Genomic DNA, 20925 nt, shown 5'->3' with positions numbered 1-20925 from the left:
ACTAGTCAAGCAGAGTTATTCGTAAATAGGTGCCCTAACGCACCTTAAAAATAGTTAGGTGGAGACTCTTCTATTTTAACCCCCATTTAAAAGAGTTGTCACATGTCGAAACCCGCTTTTTCATGAAAATGGGGCGCGACAGTTAATCCTAGAACATGCTGAGATTTATAGATTAAAACCATTTAACTATTAAGTAAAAATTGATAAATGGCATAACATAGCTGAAAAAGGATCAATAGTAATACATTCTAAAACTAGTAGTATGGATTTATAAGCTCTACTGAAAATACATTAGAATCTCAAAATACATCATTGTTTTGCAATAAAAATAATAGTAATAATAAAGACACTAGAAGGTGACTTTCAGACTTGCAAGCGGAACAACAGGTATACCTTGAAGTCTCCACAGCAATCCCGAAATTAGCATACTAATGACCGGCACACTTAGAGGTACCTAGATATGCACAAAAATATGCAGAAGCATAGTATAAGTACACCACAAATGGTGCCCAGTAAGTATCAAAACTAACCGCGCTAAAGTAGTGACGAGTTTTAAGTGAAGACCCTCACTGGATAAAATCTGTGCAGAAAACCAATATAAAGCTAACAACGGAGAGCAAAACGATAAATGGAAATAGAGAGTAAACATGTGATAACATAAAAAGTTAACCCAAACAAAGTTAAAATACAAGTGAATCAAATAAGGAAAACAATGGCAGTTCAAATCCTCAAGTTGTTCCAACACAAGATTTACAACAAGAATCACCCCGAGGGACCACACCTCATAATCACAAATCACGAGTCACAAATCACAAATCATCCTAATAACACCATGTGAGCTTCACATTTTAAAGCATTTTCCCCAAATAGCTTCACTCGTGTAAGCCCCCTTATCTCTCCGCATGTGCCTTACAGTGGAGCATTCCCCTTACTAGCAACATGCATATAAGCCCATTTATCTCGCTGCAACGCATCAATTCACACCACCCTTACGCCACCTTATGCGCATCTCATCACAATACAACAATCAACTCATGCCACACGTGGACATACGCCACCACATTTCCCGAATGATAATACCAATGTCACAACAATACATAAACCACGTCTTAATAAGAATGTATACAATAATTACAATAGAAACACAATAAAACGGAGAAAAAGTCAACAATCAAATCTGTTCCATATAAAAACAACTTCAATTCAATGCAAATTAATAGCCAAAGAATCTAACCCGATCAATCTCCACACATAAGCCCATATACACACTCGTCACCTCATGTACACATCTTTTCATATAGTACAAATAATACAATTAGACCAAATCATAAGTGAAAGTTTCCCCCACACAAAGTTAAGAAAGATATTTACCTCAATTAGGCCAATTCAACACTCAAAAACAGCTTTTCCCTTAACGTTCACCTCAACTCGGCTCAAATCTAACCAAAAAGACTTAATGATATCAAACAATGAAATAGAAAACCAATTTCAATTAATAAAATTAAGATGTTTACACAATTTTTCAAAATTCAACCTTGGGTCCGCCAGGTCAAACCCCGAGTTAAAAGGTAGATCGCGACTACCCATAAACCTACAAGTTCATATATGTATTTTATTTTCAAATCTGAGTCCAATTCGACTCTCAAATCTCAAATTTTTATTTTTCAAAAATAGACAAAAATTCCCTGCAATTCTCATGATATAGATGTTAAATCACATAAACAATCATGTTATATAATAAAAAATGGATCAAAAGCATTAACCTCATAGTTGTGTATGAAAATCTCCTCCTAAAATGGCCTCTTACCGAGTCCAGGACTTAAAATATGTGATAAATGAGACTAAGTCCCGAAATCCCAACCTTTTGTTCAGCGGCGGAAGATGCAAATGCGGAAAATCCATTGCAAATACAGTGTTTGTTGATCCCAGAAAATGTCACAAATGCGACATCAAGCCCCTTCGCAAAAGCGATCGTGTCCAGGAGCCCCAATCGCAAATGCGATGCAAAGTTGGCAAATGCGAATACTGCAGCCCCAAGCCCACCTTGCAAATGCGCTTCCCACCCTACAAATACGCTTCATATCTTGCAAATGTGCTTCCCACCTTGCAAATGTGAACAAGATCTCGCATTTTCAAGACCTGCAACATCTTTCCAGCACCAGCAAAATCCACAACAAACATCCACACAAGTCTAAAAATATCATACGAACTCATTCTCGCTCTCAAAATACCAAAATAATATCCGAAATCACGAATTAGATACCAAAACACATGAAAATTTACAATGAAACTCGGGAATCATTAGTATCACAACCAAGCGTTCGATTCCTATCAAACCAACTCGAAATGACACCAAACTTTGCAATACAAGTTCCAACAAAACGGACCCATTTTAAGTCTCAAAACCAAACTTTGTGTCTGATATACAAGAAGTAAACCTACAGTCAAACTTAGGAAATTTTTAAACCTTCAAATAGCCAACTTTCGGCAAAACAAGCCAAATCAACTAGGACCCTCCGAATCCAACTTTGGGCATATGCCTAAGTCCAAAATCATTATACGAACCTATTGGAACCATCAAATTGCCATTCCGGGGTTGTTTTTACAAAATTCAAACCTTCATTAACATTTCTAGCTTAAACTTCTAATCTAATAAACAATCGACCCAAATCATTCCAAAAACAACCCCGAAACGAAACCGACCATCTTTGCAAGTCATAAAACCACCAATGCATATATGGGAAGCTTCAAACGGGAAAACGGGGCTCAACTACACAAAACGACCAGTTGAGTCATTACAATCCTGACTACCCATAATCCCACGAGTACAAAGATATGATTAGATCCCAAAGCAAAGTCCAAATCGACTCCCAAATCTCCAATTTTTATTTTCTAAAATCATAGTAAAAAACCCCCCAAATTTCTCATTCATGTGCCATAATCTAGGTGTAATAATACATGGGACAACAAGATATTATATTAAAATCAAGTATAAATCACTTACCCTCTTGCATTGTCTGAACATCCTCTTCAAACATTGCCCATCTCTAAGTTTAGGGTTCAAAATATGAAAAAATGGGCTAAAATCTTAAAATAAGTCATTTATAAGTTTTGCCTAGGAGTTCTCTTCGCGAACGCAGCATGTGCCTCGCGTTCACAAAGCACAACATGCAACAATTCAAAATAACCCTTCACAAATGCAGCTTCCCCCTTGGAACGTGATGCACGGTTACCCTAGACCTACGCAAACACGAGCCTCCACCTACGATCACAAAAGCCAAGCCCAGCCAATACCCAACCTTCCTTAAAGATACACGAACATGACCACCAAGGCATGAACGCGAAGGCCAATCTGCCACAACACACCGTGAACAGACATCCCAGTCACGAATGCGAAGAATAAACCTGCCTAGCACCAAATATGCTCCGCGATCGTGAAGAAAGACCTGACACTAGCAAAATTTTACAATTCCAACAATGCTCCGGGTGGTCCAAAAATCATCCGAGCCACCTGGGACCCTGTCCAATCACACCAACAAGTCTATAAACACTACTCGGACCTATTCAAAGCCTCCAAACACATACAATAACATAACATCAACGAGTCAAAGACAAAAAAAATAGTTGAACTTCTCTTAAGGTCAAGAACTTTAAAACTTCAAACCAAGCATCAGATTTAAGCCTAGCAAATCCGATAACAACCAAACTTTGCACACAAGTCCCATATGAGAAGTATAACATGAAAAAGTTTCATTAATTATGTCTATGTGTTGTACAATGACCTATTTATATACAGTAATGACATAATAATAGGTATTTACTTCCCAATGCGGGACACTATACATTACTAACTATTTAACACTCCCCCTCAAGAAAGTGCATATAAATCATATGTACCGAGCTTGTTATAGATTTAACTAATACGAAAATGAGTAAGAGACTTAGTGAAAATATCTGCAAGTTGATCATTTGACTTTACAAACTTTGTAACAATATCTCCTAAGAGTATCTTTTCTTTGACAAAGTGACAGTCGATCTCAATGCGTTTAGTCCTCTCATGGGACATCGTATTTGACGTAATATATAGAGCAACTTGATTATCATACACGAGTTCCATCTTGCTGATTTCTCCGAACTTTGACTTCTTGAGCAACTACTTGACCCGAATACCATAGTCATGTCCTCATACTCTGCTTCTATGCTAGATCGAGTAACTATATTTTGTTTCTTGCTATTCCAAGAGACTAAACTACCTCCTACTAAAACACAATATCTAGACAAAGAATGTCTATCAGAAGGTGATCCGGCCCAATCAGCATCTATGTACCCAACAATCTATTTGTGGCCTTGATCCTCAAATAGTAATCCTTTCCTTGGAGCTGGCTTTATATACCGAAGAATGTGAACAACAGCATCCCAATGACTATCACATGGAGAATCTATAAATTGGATTACAAAACTCATAGGAAAAGAAATGTCAGGTCTAGTCAGTGTGAGGTAATTCAATTTGCCAACCAACCTCATATATCTCGCAGGAAGATAAGAGGCTTCCCATGTCCTACAGAAGCTTAGCACTCAAATCCATATGAGTGTCAACAGGTCTGCAACCCATTATTCCTCTCTCCTCAAGAATGTCTAAGGCATACTTTCGCTGTGAAATAATAATACTTGAGCTAGACTGAGAGACATCAATACTTAGAAAATTCTTCAATCAACCCAGATCCTTAGTTTGAAAGTGTTGAAAGAGATTCTGCTTAGATTAGTAATGCTATCCTGATCATTGCTAGCAATAACAATATCACCAACATAAACCACCAGATAAACACATAGATTAGGAGCATAATATTGATAAAACACAAAGTGATCAGCTTCACTATGATTCATGCCGAACTCTAGAATTACTGTGCTGAAACTACAAAGTCAGGCTTAGGGAGACTATCAAACCATAGAATGACTTACGCAATCTGCAGACAAGACCACTAAACTCCACCTTGAGCAACAAAATCTGGTGGTTTCTCTATATAAACTTCTTCCTCAAGATCACCGTAGAGAAAAGCATTCTTAATGTCTAACTTATAATGAGGCCAATGACGAGTAGCAGCTATGGACAAAAAGAGCCGAACAGATGCTACATTAGCCACGGGAGAGAGAAAGTGTCTCTATAATCAAGCCCACATATCTGAGTGTATTCTGTTGCAATAAGACGAGCCTTAAGCCGATCAACCTAGCCATCCATGCTGGATGTGATTGTATAAACCCAATGACAACCAACATTAGGCTTACTAGAAGGAAGAGGAATAAGCTCCCAAGTATCACTCACATATAAAGCAGACATCTTGTCAAACACAGCCTACCACCATCCTGGATGAGATAGTGCTTCACCTGTAGACTTAGGGATGGAAACACTGGATAAAGATGATACAAAAGCATAATGAGGTGATAATAGGTAATGATAACTAAAATTAACATAATGGGAATTAGGATTAAGTACAGATCGTACACCTTTTTGGAGTGCAATCGGTGGACTAGGAGGAGACGAGTCCGCAATATATGCAGAATATGACACAAGACATAAATCATAGGGGCCTGATGATGGATGTGGACGATGATGATAAGTCAAGAGTGGTGGCCTTATGGCTGGGGGATATAGGAGGAGAAAATGTAGACTCCTTAAAAATCTATATAGGAAATAGTAGTTGTGGTGGTGCTGTGGAAGTGGATTCTTCACAATTAGGTACAAGTATGACCTCAGATTTATTAAGAAGATCAAAAGAAGTAAAATAAGGTTGAGACTTAAAAAATGTGACATCGGATGACATAAGTTACCTACGAAGATCAGGTGAGTAGCAGCGATACCCCTTTTGAACGTAGATTAACCAAAGAAGACACACTTAATAGCACGGGGAGCTAACCTATCTTTTCTAGGATCTATGTTGTGAACAAAACATATACTCCCAAAAACACGAGGAGAAAGAGAGTGTAAGGGTGACTTAGGGAAAAAAACTAAATGTGGAATTTGTATTTGGATAGCAGATGAAGGCATTTAATTAATCAAGTAACAAGCTGTAAAAACTGCATCGCCTAAAAAAGGTAGTAGAACATAGGATTGAATGAGAAGTGTGCGAGTAGTTTCAAAGAGATGCCTATTGTTTTTCTCTGCTACCCCATTCTGCTGAGGGGTATATTTATGGATAAGTCCGTGAGAGGTCATAAACTATTGAAACTGAGAGGATAAGTATTCTAAAGCATTATCACTATGAAAAGTGCGAATAGAAATAGAAAATTGATTTTTAATTTTAACACAAAAGTTCTGGAAGATAGATAACAACTCATAATGACTATTCATTAGGAAAATCCAAGTACATATTGAGTAATCATCAATGAAACTAACAAAATAACGAAATCTTAAGGTTGAACTAACTTTACTAGGACCCCATATATCAGAATGAACTAAAGAGAAAATAAACTCTAAGAGATTCTCAGTACTACGTGAAAAGGTGGCTCGGGTATGTTTACCAAGTTGACACGACTCACAATCTAATGTAGACAAACTAGACAATTAGGCACCATATTCTAAAGCTTGGATAAACTCAGATGTCCTGAGCGTTCGTAAATTAGGTTTGGAGGATATGTTACTGGATAAGTTATGAAGGGATACAGTGAGTTAAGGTAGTAAATGCCCTGTGATTCAGGCTTGTGCCAATCGCCTGCCCCATACTGCGGTCCTGCATAATAAAAGAATCATCAAAAAATATATACCACAATGAAGGGAACGAGTCAAACGACTAATAGATGCAAGACTAAAAGGACAGCCAAAGATATAAAGCATGGAATCTAGAGTGACAGAAGATGAGGGATTAGCTTGTCCAATTCCTTTTGCTTTAGTTTGAAACCCATTGGCTAAAGTAATAGTAGGAAGACGGTGAATACACAAAATTTGACAAAAGTGATTTATTACCAAAGATATGATCAGAAGATCTTGAGTGCATAACCCACGATCCAAGAGTACTAGACTGAGAAACATTATCACAAGAATTACTAGCAAAAAGAGTATCACTCTGGGCAACTGAGGCTACTTGTGGAGATGTCTGCTTACTTCCTCGATATCGAAGGAACTCATTATATTCCCCTATAGATAAAGAAAATCCCTGATTATATTGTAGTCTTAGTTTGAGCAATATGAGCGTTTCTAGGTAGTGGACCATGTAAAGGATAGCACACTTCACGAGTGTATCCATGTTTATTACAATAAGAACACTTGGGTCGAGATCTACCAAAATGATCTCCTCCTTGTCGATTCTCTATAGCCTGAGATGTCCGATTTTCCATTGTCTGAGATGCCAGAATAGAGGAATCAACAGTTGGTGGTGAGACCACTATGTGACTAGGTGGCACAACAAGACAAATCAATCAAGATAATAGTTCATCAACTATAGGGATCGAAGTACTAGCCAAAATATTGTCTCGCACTAAGTTAAGCTCGTTAGGCAGTCCAGCAAGTGTAAGAACTAGAAACACCTTTTGTCGTTGCTCTTATTGTTTTCAACACTATCAGTGACTGGCATCAACTTCTCAAATTCCTCCATAACTGCATGCACCTGTCCCAAGTAGGTAGACATATCCAATTCCTATTTCTTTAAGTTTGTCATCCGAGATATCACATCTGTCATGACCCAAGTTCGCCCTCCGTGAACTGTCGTGATGGAACCTAGTCTCTACGACAAGGTAATCCTAACAATTTCGAAAAAAGAAACAAAATGCATAAAAAAGAATAAAAACTGAAGATAAGCAAATATAGAAGCGTTTAAGATGTTGCTCGACATATACTAATACAAGATCTCAAAAATTGAACAACTCCCCAAAACCCGGAATCTCATGAAATCACAAGTTGTTGAATAACTTCAAGTGTCTAACTCCAAAATGTCTAAACAAAAGTAAATACAGAAGGGACAATACTGTAAGAGAGAATGGAAAGGGACTTTTTGGTCTGCGGACGCGGCAGATATACCTTGAAGTCTCTAGAGAATCGCCTCGCCTCAAGGGCAGTAGGGCTGAGTCGAAGTACCTTGATCTACACATAAAAAAACATGTGCAGAAAGGGCATGAGTACACCACAGCTGTACTCAGTAAGTGCCAAGCCTAACCTTGGTCGAGGAGTGACGAGGAAGGTCAGGGCCCTACTAATTATAGTTGAAAAATGAGGTAAAATAGTATATAATACGACAATATAATTAATGCTAACAATATGAAGTAACACAGGATAATAAGAATAACAACAACTATAACAGAGACAAAATAATCACATAAGGAATACAGCTTAACACAGAGATAACAACCGAGGATCTCCCAGGATACTGTCCTGTAGTCCCCAAATGTAAATATCTAGTGGATCTCCCCGATGTCGTCCCGTAATCCAGCTCATAGTGCGCGGGGATCTACCGAAATCCCAATCCGTAGTCCCAAATGTAAATACCCAGTACTGGGGGAATCTACTAGGTGTAATCCCGTAGTTCCAATATAATGTGCAGGGAAATCTACCAGAATACAAATCCGTAGTCCCAAAGTAAACATGCAGGGAGATCTCCCGGGATACTATCCCGTAGTCCCAAAGTAAACACACAGCAGCAACACGGAGAATATTCAATTCAATCCGAATTTCATACAAGGGCAAACAGGTATTTCTAACCTAGCATCCTGCACAAAATTCAAATAAAGTAATTTGAGCAAGTAAAGCAATTAATTCAATTAGACATGCCTCCCTAAGCTAATAGTGCGCTTAAATTGCAAGTAGTATAAATAGGAAAGGAAACACAGGTATAGTTACTTAATGAAAATAGGATTTTCAACAACTAGCACAAGTATGCACTCGTCACCTCATGTACAATGTAAATATAACTTTAAGTAACTAATTCCACTAATTAATTTGAAGCTAACACGCAAAATTAAGAAAATTACCCAAAAAGTCCCGCGGTCCCACATCTCGGAATTGGGTAAAAGTTTCGGATTATGAATCCTCATTCACTCATGAGTTTAATCATACCATTATTATCCAAATCTGATGTCAAATCCCCAATCAAAACTCGAAAATTAGGTCTAAGAACTTTTCCAATTTTTTTCCTTAATTTCTCACCCCAAATCCGAAATTAGATGATCAATTCATATTTAGATTAATGGGTTATAAGCAAAAAGGAGTTAAGAATCATTACCCGCAAACTCCCTCCGAAAATCTCTCCAAAATTCGTCTCCTACCGAGATCCCAATTCAATTTTGTGATATGAACTCAAATCCCTCGATTTTGAACTTTATGTTCTGCCCAGACGCGTCCTTAATCGCATTCGCGGAAACTCCCACGCGATGGCGAAGAGCAACTTCACTAACCCCCAAATTAATCATACGCAAACACAATAAACACTACATGGTCGCGATGTTGCACTGCTCATCTCAATGCGATCGCGGTTGACCTCACGCGATCGCGAAGAGCAATCTTCCACTCCTCAACTGCCTCACTTCTTCCTCTTTGCGAACGCGGCGTAGCCTACGCGTTCGCAATTCAACTTCTGTCAATACTACGTGTTCGCACTCCCTTTCCCGCGATCGCGTAGAACAAAAATCCCATCTGCCTCATCTAATCCTTCGCGATCGCGAGCCTCCTCACGCGATCGCGATGTAGAAAAGTTTGCAACAAATACCAGCAAAATCTGATCCTTGTCCAAGTCCAAAAATGGGTCGTTGAGCATCCAAAACACACCCGAGGCCCCCGTCACTTCAACCAAACATGCCAACCAATCCTAAAACAACATTCAAACTTGTTCCAACCTTCGGAATGTTCAAAACAACATCTAAACACCAATTTAACATCGGATTCAAGCCTAAGAACTCCAAAAACTCTCAAATTACGCTTTGGATCAAAAAGTCTATCAAACCTCGTTCGAATGACTTGAATTTGCAAACACATCACATTCAACACTAGGGAGCTACTCCATTTTTCGGAATTCCATTCCGACCCCGATATCAAAATGTCACCATCAAACCGGAAACTTAAAAAATTCATCTTTCAGCATATCAAGCCTAAATAAGCTACGGACCTCTAAAACAAAATCCAAACACCCCTAAGTTTGAAATCACCCAACGGAGCTAACGAAACTGACGGAATTCCATTCCGAGGTCGTCTTCATACTGCTTCGACTACGGTCCAAATTTCTAAAGCTTAAGCTCTCCTTTAGGGACTAAGTGTCCCAAAACACTCCGAAACGCAAAACAAATCATCCCAACAAATCACAATAGAAGAAACAAACACTGGGAAAATAGTTAATAGGGGATCGGGGCATTAATTCTTAAAATGATCGGCCGGGTCGTTATATCCTCCTATACTTAAACATTCTTTCATCCTCGAGCGAGCATAGAGACATACCTGAAGTAGTGAAAAGATGAGGGCAACAGCTGCACATATCCTGCTCGGTCTCCCAGGTCACCTTCTCGACCGGCTGACCCCGCCACTGAACCTTCACTAATGCAATGTTCTTTGACCTCAACTTTCAAACCTGCATATCCAATATCGCCACTGGCTCCTGAAAATAAGATAGATCCTTGTCCCAATGGACTGAACTAAAATCAAACACGTGCGACAAATCACTGTGATACCTCCGGAGCATCGAAACATGAAATACCGGATGAATTCCTGCCAGGCTGGGAGGTAAGGCAAGCTCATTAGCAACCTTCCCAACACGTCTTAATATCTCAAAAGGACCAATAAACCTCGGACTCAATTTCCCTTTCTTCCCAAATCTCATAACACCCTTCATAGGCAAAACCCGAAGCAGAACCCGCTCTCCAACCATATAGGAAACATCACGAACCTTCTGGTTTGCGTAACTCTTCTGTATGGACTGGGTTGTACGGAGTCTATCCTGGATTACCTTAACCTTCTCCAAAGCGTCCTGAACCAAGTCTGTGCCCAATAATATAGCCTTACCCGGCTCAAATCAACCCATCGGGGATCTACACTGCCTACCATACAAGGCCTCATACGGTTCAATCTTAATGCTGGATTGATAGCTGTTATTGTAGGCAAACTCCGCCAGTGGCAAGAACTGATCCCAAGAACCTCCGAACTCCATCACACACGCACGGAGCATATCCTCAAGAATCTGAATAGTGCACTCGGACTATCCGTTCATCTGGGGGTAAAATGTTGTGCTCAATTCCACCCGAGTACCTAACTCATGTTGTACTACCCTCTAGAACCGTGATGTGAACTGAGTACCTCTATCTAAAATGATGGAAACTGGAATACCATGTAGATGAACAATCTCTTGGATATAAATCTCCGCCAATTACTCCGGAGAATAGGTAGTACACACAGAAATAAAGTGCGTGGACGTGGTCAGCCGATCCATAATCACCTAAATGGCATTGAACTTTCTCAAAGTCCGTGAGAGCCTAACACGAAGTCCATGGTGATCCACTCCCACTTCCACTCCGGAATCTCTATCTGCTGAAGCAACCCACCCGGTCCTGGTGCTCGTACTTCACCTGCTAACAATTGAGGCACCGAGCTACAAACCTAGCTATATCTTTCTTCATCTGCCTCAACTAATAGTGCTACCTCAAATCCTGGTACATCTTCGCGGCACCCGGATGAATGGAATACCGCGAACTATGGGCCTCCTCTAGAATCAACTCCCGAAGCCCATCAACATTGGGTACACAAATCTGACCTTGCATCCTCAATACCCTGTCATCACCAATAGTCACATCTCCGGCATCGTCATGCATGACCTTGTCCTTGAGGAAAAGCAAATGAGGGTCATCAAGCTGACGCTTTTTGATACGATCAAATAAGGAAGACCGAGAAATCACGCAAGCTAAAACCCGACTGGGCTCCGAAAGATCAATCTCACAAACTGGCTGGCTAAGGCTTGAACACCCATCGCCATGGGTCTCTCTGCTGCTGGTAAATAAGCCAAACTCCCCAAACTCTTCGCCCGGAGACTCAAAGCATCGGCCACCACATTGGCCTTGACCGGGTGATACAAAATAGTGATATCGTACTCTTTCAACAACTCTAACCACCTCCTCTAATGCAAATTAAGGTCCTTCTACTTGAACAGATGCTGGAAACTCCGGTGATTAGTATAAATCTCACAAGGCAGCTCGTACAAATAATGACGCCAGATCTTCAAGGCGTGAACAATAGCAGCTAACTTGAGATCATGGACAGGATAATTCTTCTCATGTACCTTAAAATTGTCTGAACACGTAGGCAATCACCCTACCGTCCTACATCAATACCGCTCCAAGGCCAATCCTCCAAGCATAACAATAGACGGTATAAGACCCCGAACCTGTAGGTAATATCAAAATTGGGGTTGTAGTCAAAGCTGTCTTAAGCTTCTGAAATCTCGCCTCACACTCTTTCTTCCACTAGAACGGAGCACCCTTCTAGGTTAGTCTGGTCATAGGTGCTGCAATAGATGAAAACCCCTTAACAAATCGACGGTAATGACCCGCCAAGCCAAGAAAATTGCGGACCTCTATAGCTGAGAATGGTCTGGGCCAACTCTTCATTGCTTCCACTTTCTTCGGGTCCACCTTTATCCCCTCACTGGACACCACGTGACACAAGAATGCCATAGAATCCAACCAAAACTCACATTTCGAGAACTTTGCATATAACTTCTTTTCCCTCAAAGTCTGAAGCATTGTCCTTAGGTGTTGCTCATGATCTTCCCAACTCCAAGAGTATACCAGAATATCATCAATGAAGACAATGACGAACGAGTCAAGATATGGCTGGAACACACTATGCATCAAATGTATGAAGGTTGCTAGGGCATTAGTCAGCCCAAATGACATAACAAGGAACTCGTAATGACCATACCGAGTCCTGAAAGCAGTCTTCGGGATATCTGGCTCCCGAATCTTCAACTAATGGTAACCTAAACGTAAGTCAATATTAGAAAACACTCGTGCACCCTGTAGATAGTCAAACAAATCATCAATTCGGGGAAAAAGATAACGGTTCTTCACTATAACTTTGTTCGGCTGGCAATAATCAATACACATATGCATAGAACCATCCTTTTTCTTCACAAAGATGACAGGCACCCCAAGGTGATACACTGGGCCGAATAAAACCCTTATCAAGCAATTCTTGTAACTGATCCTTCAACTCCTTCAACTTAGGAGGGGTCATACGATACGGAGGAATAGAAATGGGCTAAGTGCCCGGCAACAGATCAATGCCAAAATCAATATCTCTATCGGGCGGCATGCCCAAAAGATCAGCTGGAAACACTTCAAAAAAATCCCGTACTACTGCGACTGAATCAACTGTAGGGGTATCAATACTAACATCTCTCACATAAGCTAGATACGCGTCACACCCCTTCTAAACCATACGTTGAGCCTTAAAGAATGAAATAACTCTACTAGAATTATGATCTAAGGTACCCCTCCACTCTACTCGTGGTACACCTGGTATAGCCAGTGTCACGGTTTTGGCATGACAATCAAGAATAGCATAATGGGGCGACAACTAGTCCATGCCCAAGATAACATCAAAATCTACCATGCTGAGCAATAATAAATCGTCTCTGTTCTCAAAACCACTAAGAGCAACCACACACGACCGATAAATGTGGTCCACAATAAGAGAATCTCCCACAGGAGTAGAAACATAAACAGGGGAACTCAAAGAATCCCGAGATATACCACAATGCGGGGCAATATAAGAAGACACATAAGAATATGTGGATCCTAGATCGAATAAAAGTGATGCATCTCTATGACAAACCAGGACAATACCTATGATGACAGAATCGGAGGCGACAGCCTCGGTACGGGCAAAAAGGGCATAATATTTGGCCTGGCCTCCCCCTCTAGGGTAACCTCTACCTCCTCGACCTCTACCTCTAGTTGGCTGAGTAGGTGGGGTAGAAACTGGAGCTGTAACCATAGCCTGAGAACTCTGCGGGGCACGTTGTGTCTTAGAAGTCTGTAGAGATGCACCCCTCCTAAGTTTGGGGCAATCCCTCACCATATGGCAGGTGTCACCACATTCAAAACAAGCTCTGGGAGGATATTGTGGCTGTGACTAGGTCGGGCCAGATCTGCTGGACTGACCACTGAAAGCACCCCGTGCAGGAGGCGCACTAGATACTGGAGGTACATAATAAGGCTTTTGAGGCCTAGGAAGAGCTGGAATACCTCTGGCTACTGAAAGAGCTGAATGAACAACGCGACTCGTATAACCCCTACCATGATGAACTGTAGCTGGAGCACCAGAATAATGGCCCGACTCTCGAGACCTCTTGGCATCCCTCTCCTCTCTATCCCTAGTATGCATACCCTCCACTCTCCTAGCAATTCTCACCACTTGCTGATAAGAAATATGCATCTCCAACTCACGAGCCATGCTAGACCTGATGCTAGGAATGAGCCCCTCAATAAACTGGCAAACCCTCTCACGAATAGTAGAAACCAAAGCTGGTGCATGTCCAGCCAAGCTAGTGAAATGGACAGCATACTCTGAGACAGTCGTAGAACCCTGGCGCAAACACTAAAACTCTATGCGCCATGCGTCCATGAGGCTCTAAGGAACATACTCTCTCAGGAACATATCTGAAAATTGAGTCCAAGTTAGGGAAGCTACCTCACCCGGATTGTCTAACTCATAGGTACGCTACCACTCATAAGCGGCTCCTCGAAGCTGGAAGGTAGTGAAGGAAACCCCGTTCGATCCGGATATACCCATGGTATAGAGGATACGGTAGCACTCATCTAGAAATTCCAGAGCATCATCTGATGCTAGACCACTGAATAACAGAGGCTTGTACTTCTTAAACCTCTCAAGCCTCAACTGCTCATCCTTGGAAGTCGTTGCCCTGTCCTCGGGCTGATCTGCGACTGCAGGATGTATAGGAATAATCTCTGATACCTGATCAACATGCACTCACTGCTCAGGAGTGCAGGCAGCGAGAGTCTGGGCTCCTTCCCCGGCCTGAGATGTAGCTGCTGCAAGGGGAAGCAACCCTGCCTGAGCCAGAATGGTGTACATGCTCATGAACTGTGCAAAAGTCTCCTGGAGTGCTGGAGTAGTAGTAGCAGTAGGCGTATCAGGTGCATGGACTCCAGATGGAACTGTAGGTGGCACCTCGGTGGCAGCTCGCGCGGGTGCTCTGGCTGCACCACGCACGTGTCCTTGGCCTCTACATCAGCCCCGACCTCTGACGGCTCTAGTAGGGGGCGCGGGTGCCTGATCATCTCTAATAGCACGTGTCCTCACCATCTGTGAGAGAATAGAAGACAGAAGTTTATAATTGTGATATCAAAATCTCGCACGAGAAGGAAATCAAATGAAGTGGAATTTTCCTAACAGTTACATAGCCTCTCATAGATAAGTACAGACGTCTCCGTACCGATCCGCGAGACTCTAATAAATTGACTTGTGATTCATGACTACTATGAAGCTAGAGCTCTGATACCAACTTGTCACGACCCAAGTTTGCCCTCCGTGAACTGTCCTGACGGCACCTAGTCTCTACGACTAGGCAAGCCTAACAATTTTGGAAAAAGAAACAAAATGCGGAAAAACTAATAAAAATTGATTATAAGGAAATATAGAATCGTTTAAGATGTCGCTCGGCATATACTAATACAAGATCTCAAAAATTGAACAACTCCCCAAAACCCAAAATCTCATGAAATCACAAGCTGTTGGATAACTTCAAGTGTCTAACTCTAGAATGTCTAAACAAAAGTAAATACATAAGGGCTAATACTGTAAGAGAGAATGGAAATGGACTCCTCGGTCTACGGACGCGGCAGATATACCTCGAAGTCTCTGGAGAATCGCCTCACCTCAAGGGTAGTAGGGCTGAGTCGAAGTACCTAGATCTGCACATGAAAAACATGCGCAGAAAGGGCATGGATACACCACAGCGGTACTTAGTAAGTGTCAAGCCCAACCTCGGTCGAGTAGTGACGAGGAAGGTCAGGGCCCTACTAATTATAGCTGAAAAACGAGGTAAAACAGTATAGAATACGGTAATATAATTAAATGCTAATAGTATGAAGTAACACAAGATAATAAGAATAACAACAACTATAGTAGAGATAAAATAATCACAGAAGAAATACAGCTCAACACATAGATAACAACCGGGGATCTCCCAGGATACCTTCCAGTAGTCCCCAAATGTAAATATCCAGTGGATCTCCCGGGTTTCCTCCCATAGTCTAGCTCATAGTGCGCACGGATCCACTGAAATCCCGATCCGTTGTCCCAAATGTAAATACACAGTACTGGGGGAATCTACCGGGTGCAGTCCCGTAGTTCAAATATAATGTGCAGGGGGATCTACCGGAATACAAATCCATAGTCCCTAAGTAAACATGCAGGGGGGATCTCACGGGATACCTTCTCATAGTCCCAAAGTAAACATGCGGGGGGATATCTCGGGATACCTTCTCGTAGTCCCAAAGTAAACAGACAGCAGCAGCACGGAGAATATTCAGTTCAATCCAAATATCATACCAAGGTAAACAGGTATTTCTAACCTAGCATGTTGCACATAATTCAAATAAAGAAATTTGAGTAAGTAAAGTAATTAAGTCAATTAGACATGCTTCCCTAAGCTAATAGTAGGCTTAAATTACAAGTAGTATAAACAGGAAAGGAAACACAGTTATAGTTACTTAATGAAAACAATATTTTCAACAATTAGCACAAGTACGCACTCGTCACCTCACATACAAGGCATCTCAAATATCAACAATATCAAATCCTAAGGGGAGTTCCCCCACACAAGGTGAGGCAAGCCACTTACCTCGAACCGGCTTAAAAATATACCCAAATCCACGCTCTTGCCACGAGTACTCGACTCCAAATGGCTCAAATCTATTCATATCAATTGCATAATGTAAATATAACTTTTAGTAACTAATTCCACTAATTAATTCGAAGCTATCACTCAAAATTAAGAAAATCGCCCAAAAAGTCCCCCGGGCCCACATCTCGGAATCGGGTAAAAATTACGGATTATGAATCCTCATTCACTCACGAGTCTAACCATACCAAAATTATCCAAATCTGATGTCAAATCCCCAATCAAAACTCGAAAATTAGGTCTAAGAAATTTTTCAATTTTTTTCCCCAATTTCTCACCCCAAATCTGAAATTAGATGATGAATTCATGTTTAGATTAATGGGTTATAAGAAAAAAAGAGATAAGAATTATTACCCGCAAACTCCCTCCAAAATTCTCTCCAAAACTCGTCTTACAGAGCTCCCAATTCAATTTTGTGATATGAACTCAAATCCCTCGATTTTGAACTTTATGTTCTGTCCAGACGCGTCCTTAATCGCGATCGCGGAAACTCCCACGTGATCGCGAAGAGCAACTTTACTGACACCCAAATTAACCCTACACAAATGCGATAAACACTACGCGATCGCGATGTTGCACTGCTCTGCTCTACGCGATCGCGGTTGACGTTACGCAATCGCGAAGAGCAATCTTCCACTCCTCAGCTGCCTCACTTTTTCCTCTTCCCGAACGTGGTGCAGCCCACGCGTTAGCGATTCAACTTCTGCCTTACTATGCATTCGCACTACCTTTCCCGTGATCACGTAGAATAAAAATCCCCTCTGCCTCATCTAAGCCTTCACGATCGCAAGCTTCCTCATGCGATCGCGATGAAGAAAAGTCTGCAACAAATACCACCAAAAATCTAATCCTTCTCCAAGTCCAAAAATAGTCCGTTGAGCTTCAGAAACACACCCGAGGCCTCCGGGACATCAACCAAACCTGCCAACAAATCTTAAAACATCATTCAAACTTTTTCCAACCTTCGAAACACTCAAAACAACATCAAAACACCAATTTAACATCGGATTCAAGCCTAAGAACTCTCAAAACTCTCAAATTACGCTTTCGATCAAAAAGTCTATCAAACCTCTTCCGAATTACTTGAAATTTTGCAAGCGTATCGCATTCAACACTATGGAGATACTCCAACTTTCGGAATTCCATTTTGACCCCGATATCAACATCTCACCATCAAACCGGAATCTTCAAAAATTCAACTTTCGGCATTTCAAGCCTAAATAAGCTACGGACCTCCAAAACAAAATCCGAACACGCCCCTAAGTCTGAAATCACCCAACGGAGCTAACAAAACTGACAAAATTCTATTTTGAGACCATCTTCACACTACTCTGACTACGGTCCAAATTTCTTAAGCTTAATCTCTCCTCTAGGGACTAAGTGTCGCAAAACACTCCGAAACTCAAAACAAATCATCTCGGAAAATCACAACTTTAGAAACAAACATGGGAAAAATAGTTAATAGGGGATCAGGGCATTAATTCTTAAAATGACTGACCGAGTCGTTACAACATCATAAAAATAAGATATATCATTAGTATATAAAGTACGAGCCTTCTCCGAAACTAAATAACATATCTAGAATGGACAAAACAAAGGATTATATTGGAACCAATCGATCACCATTTGGCTTCTTATCTAGCAAAGATAGGTTTCAGATCAGGCCATACACTTTGGTATAGTACTTATTCTGATAAATAACTCCAAATACACCTTCAAAGGGTTAACTATTAATCGGAATTGGTGGAACTCCATTTCAACTCACATTTTCTAAGCTTACATATATTTCTAGTATCCTTATCGCTGTCATACCTTCTTTTTACCACCCGAGGTGGGAATATGAGGGAGTTTTTTCAATTAAAGTGATATAATTCGTAATGGGATTATTTTATTTAAATTCAGAGTCACCACTTGGGATAATTTATGGTGTCCCAAGTCACCGGTTTATTTAAATCCCAAATCGAGGAAATTTTCGACTTTATTTAAAAGTCTGCGAACCAGAAATTCTAAGTAAGGAATTCTGTAAACCGGGAGAAGGAGTTAGGCATTCCCAAGTTCTGTGATTCTACCACAGTCGCTTTAACTATTATTAAATGGCCTAATTATTAGATTTATTACATGTTTTAAACCTATTGGGCATTTTTAACTTTATAACTTCTTTTAATTATTTTAAACTGCTTTTAGGATTTATGGAATTATTTTTTGAACAAGTTACGATTGTCGTACACTTGCCATTTTGGAACACACCGTAAATTACGCTACATGAAATGCTCCCGCGATTCGCAATATGTTTATTTTTATTAATGTTCGAAGTTATTACGATCGGGTCACTTGAAATGCACACCCAAATTTGGGAATTATGTATCATAACTACATCACGGGAGCCATACCCGTAGCTATGATAATTTTATTATAAACGCGCCTAAAGCAAACTACGAATTGTTCAAAGTGTTTTCTACACTAGTCATGAATGTTCCAAGTATTTTTTTCACACTAGTTTGGGTATTGATGTGAGGACTATAGATTATAGGATTCATTTGAGAATGACACGCCTCAATTTATTTCAAAAGATTGCACTCAACTTAAAGCAAACTACGGATGTTCATAATTTTTTCTTTCTAAGCTACTTCAAGATTATTGTAAGGATAAGTAGTTATGAATAAAAAAATATTGTGAATCATCTGCAATGTCATACTATAACAGAACTCAAATGACAATAAATTTAATGTTCTACAGCCACTGAAAGCAGCTTTAAGGCACTTTGATAGTAAGAACACAATTTGGAACTTGTACAAATATTTGCTCGATGTGGAAAAGGGGAAGAAAGACCAGTACACTGGCTTAAATCTGCAAATTTTCTACAACATTTTAGATGAAACCTCTTTATTTCTCATTCCTTTTTCATAACTTCCTTTTTCTGGTAGTTCTGAAATTAGAAGCAAAACCATATCTTAACAATTTTATGCAGTGTATAGCCAGAATATAAAACGTGACATTGTCTCTTCCAAATCAGTAATTTTAGCTAGTTCATAAAAAAAACCAAACAAACCAGAACAACACCATTTTAGCTCAAAATTCCAGCAACCAATCCTACTACAACAAGAGCTTAATAGTGCTCAAAATAAATTTATACTTGCACCCAGATTTGTGCATTGGTTCAACACATAAAAGTAATTCAAAGCAAAGTCAAATCTACAATCAATCATTGGAGAACATTCTCAAACACATGAATAAACTACTATAACTTTATAACAATATAACATGCTAAATCAGTGCGTACATGACTTAAAAGACGAGTTCATACCTTGGCAGTAGCGAAAGGAGCATAAATAATTAGCGACGAATCAACAAAATCAGCGACAAAAATTAAGCAAATCCACAGCTCCAAAAGGGCTGTTAGATACCCAGAACGAAAAGAAATCGAGCTTTGAAATCAATTCTTCTTCAAATCTCCATTGAAAATTCAAGTTTTCTTTCCATTTTAGCTTCTAATTTTCTGATTTGGGATGCCATTTTCGAATCTAAAAAAATTATTTATTTTATTTTTTAAGAAGAAGAAGAAGTCGTTTATGTGTGTGTGTGTGTGTGTCCCTTTTCAATTTTTGAGAGAGGATTTCTCAAAAATCTTAAGGGGAAGGTGTTGGTTTCAGAATGGGAGGGGATCTGATGTATTTTTGTCTAGTCGAATGAGAAGAAAGGAGACAGAGAGAGAATATGTGTGTGGCATTGTCATGGAGTCAAGATGGAGCGTTCATTTCCTTAGTTCCTCTCTTGCGCCGCTGCTGAAGGGAAAATTAGGAAGGTCTTCTAATGTTAGGTCTAGAGATGGAAAAAATCTGATCCCCTTTTTTAGGTCTTTTAATGTGTGTTTTAATGGAGAGGGAAGGGTTTACTGGGTCAGGCTTGGGGTGGATTGGGCAATTGAGATGAGGTTTAAAATTAATAAGTGTTATTTTAAGAATTGGCCCAATTTTAAAAGAAACAAGACCAAAATATATTCTTCCTATTTTTCTTTTCTTTGTTTTTTCCTTTTCAT

The 20925-nt window shown here is 40.2% G+C and overlaps 1 long non-coding RNA gene across 1 annotated transcript; it reads right to left on the bottom strand.

The window, feature by feature from the left end:
* Positions 1-222: 222 nt before the first annotated feature.
* Positions 223-20650, bottom strand: LOC104245344 (uncharacterized). Its single transcript, XR_715716.2, has 2 exons — positions 20194-20650; positions 223-454 (listed from the first exon to the last, which is right to left on the bottom strand). It is a non-coding gene; the product is annotated as an uncharacterized lncRNA (long non-coding RNA).
* Between the last annotated feature and the right edge of the window lie 275 nt (positions 20651-20925).

This window comes from Nicotiana sylvestris, chromosome 6, assembly GCF_000393655.2.
Source record: "Nicotiana sylvestris chromosome 6, ASM39365v2, whole genome shotgun sequence".
NCBI classification, from domain to species: domain Eukaryota; kingdom Viridiplantae; phylum Streptophyta; class Magnoliopsida; order Solanales; family Solanaceae; genus Nicotiana; species Nicotiana sylvestris.
The sequence above is the reverse complement of the archived record's forward strand: the minus strand, read 5'-3'. Positions and strand labels throughout refer to the sequence as shown.